Genomic DNA, 12,477 nt, shown 5'->3' on the forward strand with positions numbered 1-12,477 from the left:
CTAGTTCTAGTTTCACCCATCATCGGGAACATCTTCCCCGCCTCCACCCGATCCAACCCCTTCACAATCTTATATGTTTCAATAAGATCGCCTCTCATTCTTCTGAACTCCAATGAGTAGAGTCCCAATCTACTCAACCTCTCCTCATATGTCCATCCCCTCATCCCCGGGATTAACCGAGTGAACCTTCTTTGTACTGACTCGAGAGCAAGTATGTCCTTTCTTAAGTATGGACACGAAAACTGTACGCAGTATTCCAGGTGCGTTCTCACCAATACCTTGTACAACTGAAGCAATACCTCCCTATTTTTATATTCTATCCACCTAGCAATGAAAGCCAACATTCCATTGGCCTTCTTAACCACTTGCTGCACCTGCATACTAACCTTTTGAGTTTCGTGCACCAGGACTCCCAGATCCCTTTGTATTTCAGTACTTTCCAGTTTCTTGCCATTAAGATAATAACTTGCTCTACGATTTATCCATCCAAAGTGCATAACCTCACACTTTCCAGTATTGTATTCCATCTGCCAAATATCTGCCCACTTACGTAGCCTGTCTATGTCCCCTTGCAGGTTTTTTATGTCCTCCTCACTCACTACTTTCCCTCCCATCTTAGTATCATCTGCAAACTTTGATATGTTACGCTCGGTCCCCTCCTCCAAATCGTTAATATAGATTGTAAAGGGTTGGGGACCCAGCACTGACCCCTGCGGAACACCACTAGTTACTGATTACCAGTCTGAGAATGAACCATTTATCCCAACTCTCTGCCTTCTGTTAGATAGCCAATCCTCTATCCATGCCAGAATATTACCCCCAATCCCGTGATTTTTTATCTTAAGCAATAATCTTCTGTGTGGTACCTTGTCAAATGCCTTTTGGAAGTCTAAATACACTACGTCCACTGGTTCCCCTTTATCCACCCTATACGTTACTTCCTCAAAGAACTCCAGCAAATTTGTCAAACATGACTTCCCCTTCATAAAACCATGCTGACTTTGTCCTATTAAATTATGATTATCCAAATGTCCTGTTACTGTCTCCTTAATAATGGACTCCAAAATTTTACCTACCACAGATGTTAGGCTAATCGGTCTATAGTTTCCAGCCTTCTGTCTACTGCCCTTTTTAAATAAGGGTGTTACATTAGCAGTTTTCCAGTCTGCCGGGACCTTTACCGAGTCCAGGGAGTTTTGGATAATTATTACCAATGCATCCACAATCCCTACCGCCACTTCGCTCAAGACCCTAGGATGTAAGCCATCAGGTCCAGGTGATTTATCCGCCTTGAGTCCCATTATTTTACCGAGTACCACTTCCTTAGTGATTTTGATCGTGTTTAGCTCCTCCCCCCCTCGAGCCCCCTGTTTGTCCAGTGTTGGGGTATTCTTAGTATCTTCTGCTGTAAACACTGATACAAAATATTCATTCAGTGTTTTTGCCATCTCCATGTTTCCCACCATTAATTTCCCGGTCTCATCCTCTAAGGGACCAACATTTACTTTAGCCACCCTTTTTCTTTTTATATAACTGTAAAAACTCTTACTATCTGTTTTTATATTTTTTGCTAATTTACTTTCATAATCTATCTTCCCTTTCTTAATCAATCTTTTTGTTATCTTTTGCTGTCTTTTAAAGTTTTCCCAATCCTCTATCCTCCCACTAGTTTTGGCTACCTTATATGCCCTTGTTTTTAGTCGAATACTATCCTTAATTTCTTTACTTAGCCACGGATGGCTGTCTTTTCTTTTACACCCTTTTCTTCTCAGTGGAATATATATTTTTTCGAAGTTGTAAAATAACTCCTTAAATGTACACCACTGATCATGTATCGTCTTACCCTTTAATCTATTTTCCCAATCCACTCTACTCAATTCCGCTCTCATACCTTCATAGTCTCCTTTATTCAAGCTTAGCACGCTTGTTTGAGATCCAACCTTCTCACCCTCTAATTGAATATGGAATTCAACCATGTTATGGTCACTCATTCCAAGGGGATCCTTTACTAGGACATTTTTAATTAATCCCGTCTCGTTACACAGGACCAGATCTAAGGTTGCTTGCCCCCTGGTCGGTTCAGTTACATACTGCTCAAGAAACCCATCCCTAATACACTCAATGAACTCATCCTCAAGGCAGCCCTGCCCAATTTGATTTGTCCAATTAATATGATAGTTAAAATCCCCCATAATTATAGATGTTCCCTTATTACAAGCCTCAACTATTTCCTGATTGATACTCCGTCCAACAGAGTTGCCACTGTTTGGAGGCCTATAGACTACGCCCACTAGTGTTTTTTTCCCCTTATTATTCCTTACCTCCACCCAACTGTTTCATTATCCTGATCTTTTGACCAAATATCATTTCTCTGTATTACAGTGATTCCTTCCTTTATTAACATAGCCACCCCACCTCCCCTTCCTTCCTGCCTGTCCTTCCTGATCGTTAAATAACCTGGTATGTTTAATTCCCAGGCATTGTCACCCTGCAGCCATGTTTCTGTAATGGCCACAAGATCATACCCATATGTAATTATTTGTGCCATTAACTCGTCTATTTTGTTACGAATGCCACGTGCATTCAGATAGAGAACTTTCAAATATGTTTTGTGACACTTAGTTTCTGCTTTTGCCCTTTTTATTACTTTACCTTTTACTCCATACCTTCTGCCCCTTCCTGACACGCTCTGGTTTTTAATTTCCCCACTGCTACCTAAGTCTATGACCTTCTCTGTTGTCATTTTTATTATTTGCTCTCTAGGAACCTCCCCCCCACTAGTTAGTTTAAAGCCCTCTCTACAGCCCTAGTTATATGATCCGCCAGGACTCTAGTCCCAGCACTGGCCAAGTGAAGCCCATCCCAATGGAACAGCTCCCTCCTGCCCCAGTACTGGTGCCAGTGTCCCAGGAAGCAAAACCCATTTCTCCCACACCAGTCTTTGAGCCACGCATTTAACTCTCTAATTTTATTTGTCCTAGCCAAATTCGCTCGTGGCTCAGGTAATAATCCAGAGATTATTACCCTTGTGGTTCTGCTTTTTAATTTGGCCCCTAGCTGCTCAAACTCCCTCAGCAGAACCTCCTTCCTTGTCCTATCTATGTCGTTGGTACCAACATGGACCACGACAACTGGATCCTCCCCCTCCCACTCCAAGTTTCTCTCCAGTCCAGAGGAGATGTCCTTAACCCTGGCACCGGGCAGGCAACACAGCCTTCGGGACTCGCGCTCTCGGCTGCAAAGAACTCTATCTATCCCCCTAACGATACTATCCCCTACCACTACAACATTTCTTATAACTCCACCCACTTGAATGGCCCCCTGCTCCACGGTGCTGTGGTCAGGTTGCTCATCCTCCCCGCAGTCCCTGTTCCCATCCTCACAGGGAGTAAGAGCCTCGAACCTGTTGGACAAGTGCAAGGGCTGCGGTTCCTCCAACACTACCTCCTGGATCCCCGTACCTGCCTCACTTCTAGTCACACCATCCTGACCCTGGCCACGGACTATATCTGAATTAATTAATCTAATTGGCGTGACTACCTCGTGATACACAGAGTCCAGGTAACTCTCCCCCTCCCTGATGTGTCTCAGTGTTTGAAGCTCGGACTCCAGCTCTCCAACACGGAGCCGGAATTCCACGAGCAGCCAACACTTACTGCAAATGTGATCACCGTGAGCATCAATGGTGTTCACCAGCTCCCACATATTGCAGCAGCAACACATCACCTGATCTCCCATTCTATGTAATTAATTAAATATATTAATATTATTCTTAAATATCCTCTGCCCCGATTCTAGATGGTGAATATCACACCTTAGAAACTATAAACCAAAGAGATTTAAGCTTAAAAAGGGAGAAATACTTACCAACCAATCACTTACCCACTTTCTGGTGACGTCACACTTGGATTACTTTTTACCTCTCTCCTTCCAGACTGGAGACTGGTACGCCTTACCTGGTTTCTGGGACTTTTATAGCCCCGCTCTGCCGCTCAGGATTCCCGCCGACGCACTGAGGCCTTACCTGGTCTCTGGGACTTTTATAGCCCCGCTCTGCCGCTCAGGATTCCCACCGACGCACTGAGGCCTTACCTGGTCTCTGGCACTTTTATAGCCCCGCTCTGCCGCTCAGGATTCCCGCCGACGCACTGAGGCCTTACCTGGTCTCTGGGACTTTTATAGCCCCGCTCTGCCGCTCAGGATTCCCGCCGACGCACTGAGGCCTTACCTGGTCTCTGGCACTTTTATAGCCCCGCTCTGCCGCTCAGGATTCCCGCCGACGCACTGAGGCCTTACCTGGTCTCTGGGACTTTTATAGCCCCGCTCTGCCGCTCAGGATTCCCGCCGACGCACTGAGGCCTTACCTGGTCTCTGGGACTTTTATAGCCCCGCTCTGCCGCTCAGGATTCCCGCCGACGCACACTGTTACCTGGGCTGGAGCGCTTCAGCTATGAAGAGATGGGACAGGCTGGGGTTGTTTTCCTTAGAGCAGAGAAGGCTGAGGGGGTACCTGATTGAGGTGTACAAAATTATGAGGGGCATAGATAGGGTAGATAGAAAGGAACTTTTCCACTTAGTAGAGGGGTCAATAATCAGGGGGCATAGTTTCAAGGTAAGGGGAAGGAGGTTTAGAGGGGATTTGAGGAAAAACTTTTTCACCCAGAGGGTGGTTGGAATCTGGAACTCACTGCCTGAAAGGGTGGTAGAGGCAGGGACCCTCACAACATTCAAGAAGCATTTAGATGAGCACTTGAAACGCCATAGCATACAAGGCTACAGACGAAGTGCTGGAAAATGGGATTAGAATAGATAGGGCTCGATGGCCAGCGCGGACACGATGGGCCGAACGGCCTCTTTCTATGCTATATGAATCTATGACTCTAATTACACCACCAAGTGGGAATTTCCTAAACTTTCCAGTGAAAGTCAGGAAAGTGAAGTTAAGAATAGTAAATTGATAGCTTTCTCTTAGAGACATTTGTGTCCGTGCCTATAATGAACTTTTTAACAAAACTGAATTAGATAATTTGGCCACTACCCAAGACGTCAGGATCATGCGGTGGAAGATGAAGACCTCCAGACAATCTTTACGAAGATGGCCGCACATGCACGTTGCAAGTCACTGAGTCAAGATGGCGGCGCGCTGAACCTCCCGCCTTCCTGCACAAAGATGGCGGTCATTAGCCTAGGCATGTGACTGGGAGAAGTCCCAAAGCTGCAAACGCGGAACCTTCAGGTTATTATTTGGATTTTGCGGCCTATACCAGTTGTGAATTAAGCCTCTCCAGCCAGTCGCCGGTCCATTATTCCGTTGCTTCCGGCAGTTTCTTATCGATTGATGCAGCCCTGGTCTGCAGCCACCATCTCTGTCATTACACGCACTGCGCATGCGCCAAACACAATGGATCCCGCGCCTGCGCGCTGGACTCCTGTAGTCAGGGTGCGGCACATTCCCCCTCTCCGTGGGTAATGCTGGGTAAAAGCACCGCCGTTGAAAGACCCCATTAGTAAATAAAACAAGATTTACTGGGATTGCATTGAGCACTGAACCATGTTCATTCTGGCAGTTAGAGTGTGTTTCTGCTGATCTTATTAACCCCTATACCTGGGCTGGAGATTGATATTCTGTATTGAATAAATCAGCTTTGTTTCAAACTCACAGTGTGTCGAATATTTCATTTCTCCATAATAAGAGGAGTCCAATTGATGTTCTGTTACCCACTGTACCATTTTGGGCCTTTTCTTACTCTAGATTATATCACTTCTCATCCAGTTCACCTTCATCAAGCCCCAAGCATGTTCCGTTTGAGTACATAGCTTGTGGGTGTAATAGTCTGAACTGCAGTATTCTCACTTTATACTCACCTGACGTTACTTTGAACCACCGCTTTATTGAACTACAGCAATAGCAAAATACTGCGGATGCTGGAAAACTGAAATAACAACAGAAAACGCTGGAAACACTCAGTATCGAGGAGAGAGAAACAGAGTCAATGTTTTGAGTCAGGGACCCTTTGTCAGAACAGCTTTATTGAACTATCTTGCATAATATCTGAAATGTGATTTCCTGTACCATTCAACATTTTTTGGATCCAATTTAGTGCAGGTGATAGCCTTTGAAATATTCTGATCTTTGTAATTGTCATTGCTGATTTTGATAATCTTGTTGATTTAATCTCTTGTTACTAACATACCTTGCACTATTTCTTTAATGGAGGTATTTGTTTAACATACTTCCTTTATCAGGTCGTCAGCTCCTGCATTGATCCCTGTCAACAATCCTTGGTTATGGGCTGGGGTTAGGGTGTAGGTTTAGGCGTTAGTGGTTGTGGTTTGTGGTTATTGGTTAGGATTGTGGTTAGTGTTTGGGGGTAGTAGTAGGATGTTAGGCTTAGGAGATAGTGATTATGGTTAGAAACCACTATTGATAATGCCAGTGTCACTAGACGTGCCCCTTTTCATTTCATGTTTTTTAACCTCATGCAGATGAGTCACAAAACAGCCTCATGAATTGTTCATTCAAGGTACCTTATTTCCTGTGCAAGCCTCATTTCTTCCTTCTTTCAAATCTCTACATTTCTCACAGAAAAAGTCATCAGGGAGATTAGATTTTGGGGCAAGAACAGGTGGATCCAGGTGTTGTACTGGTTACATCCAATCATTGGCCTGCCTGAAAAGGGCTTCTGACAATAACCTGTCACCAGGTCCCACCAGTCACCATCTGATTCCACCATCATAGCTTCATCCATTACCTGCCTTTTGCACTCCCAAAAGAATATAAGAATATAAGAAATAAGAGCAGGAGTAGGCCATACGGCCCCTTGAGCCTGCTCTGCCATGCAATAAGGTCATGGCTAATCATCGACCTCAACTCCACTTTCCCGCCTCATCTCCAGATCCCTTGATTCCCCCAGAGTCCAAAAATCTATCTATTTCAGCCTTGAATATACGCAAAGACTCAGCATTCACAGCCCACTGGGGCAGAGAGTTCCAAAGATTCACAACCCTCTGAGTGAAGAAGTTCCTCATCATCTCAGTCTTAAATGGCCTACCCCTTATCCTGAGACAATGCCCCCTAGTTCTAGACACTCCAGCCAGGGGAAACACTGGAGCTGGTTTCACCACCATGACCATTCCCCATACTGAGGCTCTCTGATTCTCATTTTATAGACTCAGTGTAAGTGGTCCCTGCATTTGGTGCGTCAGTGCAAGTGGTCCCTGGATTTGGTGTCACACTGTAAGTGGTCTCTGGATTTGGTGTGTCACTGTAAGTCGTCCCTGGATTTGGTGTGGCACTGTAAGTGGTCCTTGGACTTGGTGTCTCAGTGTAAGTGGTCCCTGGATTTTGTGTCACTGTGTAAGTGGTCCTTGGATTTCAGCTCACAGTTTAAGTGGTCACTGGATTTTGGGTCACAATGTAAGTGGTTCCTGGATTTGGTGTCTAAATGTAAGTGGTCCTGGATTTGGTGTCTCAAGGGAACTGGTTCCTGGATTTGGTGTCTCAATGTAAGCGGTCCCTGGACTTGGTGTCACAGTGTACATGGTCCCTGGATTTGGTGTCACGGTGTAAGTGGTCCCTCGATTTGGGGGTCACAGTGTAAATAGTCACTTAATTTGCTATGAGGCTGTGATTGGAGGTTCAGTGCCCACGAGAGGGGAGGGGCAGGTGTTAGGAATCTTTCACTCGGCAACATTGACATCATTGCGTGATTGCCCACGGGGTTTAAATCTCTGGCAGGTTTGTGTTTCAACAGCACTTCCTCACTGAAACTGAGTGCAAACCTGCAGCCCAGCGATGTGTTCAGCACAGAATGATTCCACACAAATCTATTCCCCATTGAAGTAAGATATTAAAAATTGGATTTAATAAGGTAAAACAAACCAGGATTCATCTATAACACCAATATATAAAATGGAGGGAATAGGTTAATTTGTGCTCTGAGTTGAACAATAGAAGTCTGTAAAAATTGTATAAACCCAGATAAGGTTTAAACAGGACTATGGGTTAACTGCGGAGAGATTAAAACTGTCAAAACAACCCCTTAGAAAGAGGGAGAGATATATGGGTTCGGCCACGCGAGTCGACACCCTTGCACTTAAGGGTTTGTTAAGTGTGAAGCTCAATAGGGTTCTATTCTTTTAACTAACTAAAGTGTTTTTGCTCTGTAGAAATAATTCAAGAGAGAGAGACAGAAAGTCTGCGGATTGCCCGCTTTGGAAAGATCTACTATCTTAGAGAAATACTTAGAAAGACCAAGCCATCTGACAACAGCAAATGGACGATCGTAAAGTAATAAAATTGAGGCCCGGGTCATGAGAAAGTAACAAGACCAACTGATAACGAAATGTGAGATTTGTAAGCGACTGGAAGAATGGAATGTCATGGTTTTATAATTACAATTTAACTATAATTCTGTATATGTTAATAAGCTTATCCCCGCCTTTAGGGCAGGGCCTTAATTTTTGTATAACTGTGAGAACCTCAAGAGATTCGGTGGAGTTGGAGCCTTGTGTTGGGACGCAAGAGCCATAGCTCCCCAGGCCTGAATAAACCGTTTTTACTTCAATTATTGGGTCTGTCTTTCTTACAACAAGCCAGTGTTGTCGACTGTGTATATCACTCAGTCCACACTTTGGGGGCTTACATCAATTGGCGACGAGGATGGGATGGGCGTTCTGAACCAGACTCTCGGACAGCGTTAACCTAAGACGGGTGAGTATGTTTTAATTACCACCTGTAAAATTAGGGGTAACTGCTGGCGAGACGTTGAGTCAGAATCGACGTATAAAAGAACTATAAAAAGAAAGACACCTTTAATTGAAGGCGGTTAAAAAGTAAACTGCAGTAGGGGTAGGGGCAGGTAGTTCCCTACCAACCTTTGGGACAGGTAGTTCCCTACGGACCGTGAGGCGAGAAAACCTCGGTAGGGACAGGTAGTTCCCTACCAACCTTTGGGACAGGTAGTTCCCTAAGGACCGTGAGGCGGGAAAACCTCGGTAGGGACAGGTAGTTCCCTACCAACCTTTGGGACAGGTAGTTCCCTAAGGACCGTGAGGCGGGAAAACCTCGGTAGGGGCAGGTAGTTCCCTACCAACCTTTGGGACAGGTAGTTCCCTAAAATCCGTGAGATGGCGAAATCTCAACAATTGAATGAATGGGTGCACCGTGGTGAGTGAATGAGATAAAACCCTACGGTCATAAAGAGGTTAGAACGGACAAGGGTGAGGTCTGTCCCCAGCACCTAGCCTGAGCCTGAATTAAGAGGACAGTAGTCCCACGTGACGGCCAGGATCAAGTAGGACGCCGGGAGCTACAGACCCCACAGTACCAAAACCTCGGGACTAAAGGGTTGGTGTGTGTCTAACGAAACAAAGTGACTAATAGAAAGCAAGAAACTAATGAAGGTGACGCTATGGGGCGAACAACGTAGCGTACAAACCTAATTCCTCAACATCGTGAATTATGCGTGAAACATAGCAGTTAGTTATGACTAAGAGGGTGGAAGAAGAATCCTCAAGGGACCTGGATTCTATAACCCGACTCCTGGAAAATAAAAAGAAACAGTGCAGAGAGCCAAAGGCTTGGTGGGGAGGAGCTAAAGATAAAGAGGCAACAGATAATGTAAGGAATTGAAACAGAAGGGAGAGATAAAGAAGGAAAAAGATCTAATTTGCAGGCAAACCAATTTGAAACCCCAGCAAAAAAACAAAAAACAAAGAGGGATTTGGAAACTAGGGAAAGCTGTTGAGTCAGATTTAAAAAGGAAGGAAAAGATAAACTTAAAGCTTTACCAACATGGAAGTTATTAGCATCTGTACCAAGACAAGTAAAACACGAGATTTGCTGAGTGAAAGGAACCTTAGACATATGCTGAAATTACAATTTGTATAAAAATGTGTGAGTGTGGATGTTTTCCTGATTAGGAATGTTTAAGAGGATTCAATATTCCTTTGTCTGAAAATCTGTCCGTTAAGAAAAAGAACTGTCTGCTGTGTGTTGTAGCTCCACCCACTTCTCTGTGTTAAAGTAAAAGCATTTAACCCCTTTGTCTTGTCGGGGATTTTGGAAGTTTAAGAATGTGCAAATAAGATTGTGCCCTCAGAATGAAAAAAACCTATTACAATTTAAGTGAAGCTGAAGTGTAAAAACTGAGAAGAGCAACAAAAAGTTTGTTTAATGAAAGATTAAGTTTCAGTCTAAGATCTAACCTTGAAGTTATGAGGTAAATTAACCTATTAAAACCAGACTTTCATTGTGGCCACAGTGAAATTCTGGTTGATGTAAATTGGTGTAGTCCGAATTGAATAAGATAACTCAACTCCGCAAGAATATCCGATAGTGGCAGGTCCCTCTACAATATTTAATTGACTATGGTACTGGAAGCCTTATAGAAGGCGGGACTAGAGTTAAACCTTAGAAAGGTATAGGTAGGGAAGGATGAAGTAGTCTACCTAGGATACATAGTGACACAAGGGAAGAGACAAATGCCCAAAAACAGATGGGAGGGGCATTAGGACTGGCTGCGTGCTTTGATTGCTCGCAAGCTTCTAGGGATGGCAGCAGGAAGGGACCGCGCCAGAGAGGGGAGGGGGATCCGAGGATGTTTGTTGATGCATTGGTAGGGGGCCGACAGTGCAAAATGTTAATAGACACAGGAGCCACAATCTCATTGACAGACTTACCCTTGCCCCGAACGAAACTTTCAGTTAGTATAGCAGGAATCGGTGGACGAAGAATCAGGGCTTATAAGAGCGAAACAGTCTTACTAGAAATTGGATGTATAATAATACCTACCCAGTTGTGGGTATGCGAGAACACCGAAGGAACAATCCTAGGGATAGATATACTACGAGAAGTAGGAGCTTTAGTCGACCCTAAAGCGAATGAAGTGTACTGGCCCCCAGATTATAAGTCAAACAAACAGGCAGGCCCGGGAAACAAAGTAGAAATGGCCCAGCCTATACAGGATTTGATCAAAGGGGGGTAGCCAAAGGAAAATGTGTAAACCTATATAGATAGTCGGAATGCCTTTGGGGTGGTGTCTGATTACATGATAGCGGGAGTAGGCAGGGATATATGACACCAGGAGAAGACCCGTAAGAGACAAGAATATAATCAAAGAATTAGTAGGAACCTCTCTCCTACCCAAAGAGTCCGTAATAATAAATTAAAGCACACAAGAGGATGGGCAGCTAAACGATCAACTGAGAGAGGGAATCTGACCAATGAAGCCCAAATGTTCATGTTGAATCAAAGTGTGAAACCACAACTGTCTTTCAGTCAGGGATGTTTTTTTGGGTTGCGTGAAGTGATGCAATAATGTTTAGCTCCACCTTCAAAAGCCTGCGAAGGAGTTAACCCTTTCCACTGACAGCTGTTTGAGTTCACCAAGCAACAACTTCAGTATTACTGAATAGAATTTAAAGATATTGGACATTATTAAATTTAAGTTTCTTAATGTTAAGCTGATATTTCCCCACAGTGATAGAAGGAAAATTAGGATTTGATAAATGGAAGTTATCTTATAAACTAATTGCAGCACCGTCTCAAACGGCCGGGAGACTGCTGGGGAGGCTGTCCGGTTACCCAAAGATAAATCTGGACAGATAGTTAGAGACATGAGGCCAAAGACCAACAGATTATACGGGATCGAGAACAGGATACACGGGATGACCAGAAGAAGGTCTTAGCAATAGATAGCAAAGTGATAGCAGAAATAATACCAGCCAAACCAGGGCTAGCACCCAGATGGTCAGGACCTTATGAAGTATTAATGAATAATGACACGTGCTCATGTAGATGGGTCTGGAACGGGTAAAGGAAGGTGGAAACACTGGACCCAGTTAAAAATATATAAGAAAGACAATGAGTAAACCAGAGATGGTGCCCTTTTTGACAGAGTGAGGAGTATACTAGAAGATATAAAGAATGGGAAGGGGAGTTACTACATATATCAATGATAGGGCTGTGTATGATGATAATAGGCTGTGTATGATGATATAATATGCCATAGTTTGCATCTTCAGGTATGTCTGGGGACAGAGCCACAGAACAAGAAATGAACCAGATGTACAGCATTTTGAACTGATAAAATGGATAAGAGCAGAATAATTCTAACTGGCTGGTGACGACCAGCCCCCTTTTTGTAATTACAGGAACATTGGACGTCCGGAATGAGATGGAGCGTCCTCGCCTTGATTCTAGGGATAAATATAAGTATTGCCATTATCAAGGGGGATTAGTAATAAGGAGAACACAGGATGAGGTGTATTTTAGTGTAGCACATAGAGTTACTAAGCTTGCCATTAATATGAGTACTTTTGAGATACAAAACAAACCTGGAACTCCCTGTGGGTAAAACAATTAGAGGATCCACAGGAGGAAAAAATCTATCTTACAAAGATGTAAGAAACGGGGAGTATTGGAAATGACCGGAGCAGGGTATGCGGCCGGGTTAGCAACAGTTAATAGCTTGG

Source organism: Somniosus microcephalus, chromosome 4, assembly GCF_052327205.1.
Source record: "Somniosus microcephalus isolate GS21.2 chromosome 4, FLI_Smic_1.0, whole genome shotgun sequence".
In the NCBI taxonomy this organism is placed as follows: domain Eukaryota; kingdom Metazoa; phylum Chordata; class Chondrichthyes; order Squaliformes; family Somniosidae; genus Somniosus; species Somniosus microcephalus.